The sequence below is a fragment of the Lipotes vexillifer genome, unplaced genomic scaffold (genome assembly GCF_000442215.2).
Source record: "Lipotes vexillifer unplaced genomic scaffold, Lipotes_vexillifer_v1.1 scaffold196, whole genome shotgun sequence".
NCBI lineage: Eukaryota > Metazoa > Chordata > Mammalia > Artiodactyla > Lipotidae > Lipotes > Lipotes vexillifer.
This window is the reverse complement of record NW_006775077.1, coordinates 40,249-42,982: the sequence shown is the minus strand read 5'-3', so window position 1 is coordinate 42,982 and position 2,734 is coordinate 40,249. Positions and strand designations below refer to the sequence as shown.

The following is a 2,734-nucleotide window of genomic DNA, read 5'->3' as shown; positions in this document are numbered from 1 at the left end:
GAATCCAAGGCTTTCGTCGTCTTCCTTCTTTTCCCAAGTTCTCTCTTTGTTAATTTCAATCTGTGCAGAAATGTTAACTTTTAAAACCCGAGGAGAGGAAATAAGGGTGCTGGTCAACCCCATTATGGATTCAGCGCTCACAGATCAGTTTTCCCCAAAGAGGGGGAAACCTCTCTGTTTTCCTCTGGACCACTGGCTGTTTCCCCGTTCTCGGGAGGGGACGTCCCTCCCCATTTCCTCTTTCAGTCTCTTAGCCCAACCTCATCTTCACCTTTTATGGTGGGTTTAGTTTCCTAATTCCAAGGAAAGGAGGTGCAATTAAAAGGGACGCCCTCAGACCCTCTCCTGACCCCTGCAGAGCTGAGTCTCCTGATTCAAACCTCCCTCCTGCCCCTTCCTTCCTCCCGTCACCTCCCCTAGGCTGCATCCAGGACCCTCCCCTCCCCGCTCCTCCCTGCCTTCAAACCCACAAGTCCCTCCCCTCCCCCAGCCCTGGGGTCCCTTCCAGCTCCCCACCCCTGCACTGTCTCCCCCGACCGGGGCCCCTCTCTCAATGCCTCGGCCGGAAGCAGCCAACCTCGTTTCCTGGATCAGATCCGCTCTCCAGTCCATTCTGGGTTGTGTTTCCAGAACTCGGACCTCACATCCCCCGCGCCGCACCCAGCATAGCCACACCTGGGGGCTGTCAGCGGCCTGTCCCACCTGTCTCCCTGCCCCCAGGGCGGCTCCAGGGACTCTTCCCGTGATCAGGCTCCCCCCCAGGCCTGTGTGCAGGGTCCGCCCCTCTGTCCTCCGGAGGTTTCGGGTCATGGCCTCTGGGCGGGCTCCTCTGCCCATGACCCAGCCCCCAGCAGGTGCAAAAGCATCGTTTTCAGTCTTCTGTTCTGTCCCGGATCCCACATTCTTCTGTCACTGTGGATTTGCTGACTCTCATGGATGGTCTGTTCCTTAAGGGCAGAGCCCAGGCCTAAAGCACAGTAACTTTGACATGCATGTGGGATCTAGTTCCCTGACCAGGGATCGAACCCAGGCCCCCTGCATTGGGAGTGCAGAGCCTTATCCACTGAGCCACCAGGGAAGTCCCCAACTTTGAAACGAATATTTGTTGAATAATTTTACTTGAAAAAACCCACAGTCTCAGGGAGGTTAAGTCACTTGCCTGCTAAAGCTGGGAAGGGAGAAGCCAGGAAGAGCCCGGGTCTTCATCTCCAGGCCCAGCAGTGAACCCTGCTGCACCCGACCTTCCCCGGCAGACTTACAGCCCGGGCCCTGCTTTGCTGAAGATCAGTGCTGTCTCTGACTAAGAGAAAAGGGCTTCACCATTCAAACATAATCCTACTGCAGCATGTCTTTAAGTTAAAAGACATTCCTATGTTATCCAGCTGTACTGGGTTGAGTATCATCCCCCCAGAACCCATGCCCACCCAGAGCCTCAGAATATGACCTCATTTGGAAATAGGGTCTTTGCAGGTGTGATCAGGCTAAGATGAGGTCACAATGGGTTTGGCTGGGCCCCAATCCAATGATTGGTTTCTTCTTAAGAACAGAGAAATTTGGTCGCAGACACAGAGGGGAAAAGACCCTTTGAAGACACAGAGGAGCACGCAGGCCACGTGAAGGGGCCAAAGACTGGGGAGAGGCGTCCCCAAGCCCAGGGCTGCTGGGGCCCCCAGAAGCTGGACGAGGCAGGAGGGACCCGCCCTTAGAGCCTTCAGGGTGGGGAGTGCCGCTCTGCCTCTGCCTACACCTTGACTTTGAACTTTCAGCCTCAATGCCTTGAGAGAACAAATTTCCATTGTTATAAGCCACCTAGTTCGCGGTAGTGTGCTATGGCAGCCTGAGGAATCCCAGCGATGCAGGGATCACAAGTGTCAGGGAGCACTTTTAGATTATTTTCAATCATCAGGATAACAATCTTAACATTGCAAACTGATCCTGAAGTGATTCTCCAAATTCAAACTGGGGTTGAGTGAAGATGGCGCTGTTGAAACGTGGAGAGTGTTTATCTCGGGTCAGGGGCGGAGGCCAATGCAGAGAGAGACAGAATCACAGGTTAAGGGAAGGTCTGAGAATTTCACTCCTCACCCCCCCTCCCCGCCCCATCTTGCAATAGAGAAGGGCAGGTAGGCATCCAGACGTTTCCACTAGAACCAGGTTTTGAAAGTCAGGTGAGAGTATGCCTGAAGGCATCGATGGGGGGCTGGTGCTGGGGACCCCGCTGCATGTCCCCCGGTCCAGGTGTGGGGCAGGGGGCATGGAGGGGGTGTGATGGGAGGGGGCTCCCTGGTGGACGAGAAGAGGGGAAGAGAGGGTCTTCTGAGCAGATCTGAGCCGGCTGGGGAGGGAAGCCTGGCCAGGCTGGGGTCAGGGAGAGGGTCCGTGTACGAAACACACAGGTGAGTGGGGTCCCTCCTGGCACAACTTTTCACTTTAGATCGGAGAGGCATGGCTGCACGGGGTAGGCAGAAATGCTTGCCGTGCACCTTGGCTGAGAAGTTTCTGGAATTCCTTTAGCAGTAGCCTCACCAGTGGGGCTCTGACTCACTTTGTGTCGCGCGGGCTCTGCTAAGCTAGCAGAACTAATGAGATGACACCAGCCTTCCCCGCGCTTCCCGGGGTCAGCCTTCAAATCTGGAGCTGTCACTTCTGATTCCCCATGAAAAAGTTATAGATAAGAGAGAAACAAACAAACAAGGTAAAAGAAGCGAGAAAAAAATTACTCAATAAAAGGCAA

At 54.7% G+C, this 2,734-nt stretch overlaps 1 non-coding gene across 1 annotated transcript; it reads right to left on the bottom strand.

Annotated features, from left to right (window-relative positions):
- Positions 1-1,005: 1,005 nt before the first annotated feature.
- On the bottom strand, positions 1,006-1,078 carry TRNAG-CCC (transfer RNA glycine (anticodon CCC)). Its single transcript has one exon. It is a non-coding gene; the product is annotated as a tRNA-Gly (tRNA).
- Between the last annotated feature and the right edge of the window lie 1,656 nt (positions 1,079-2,734).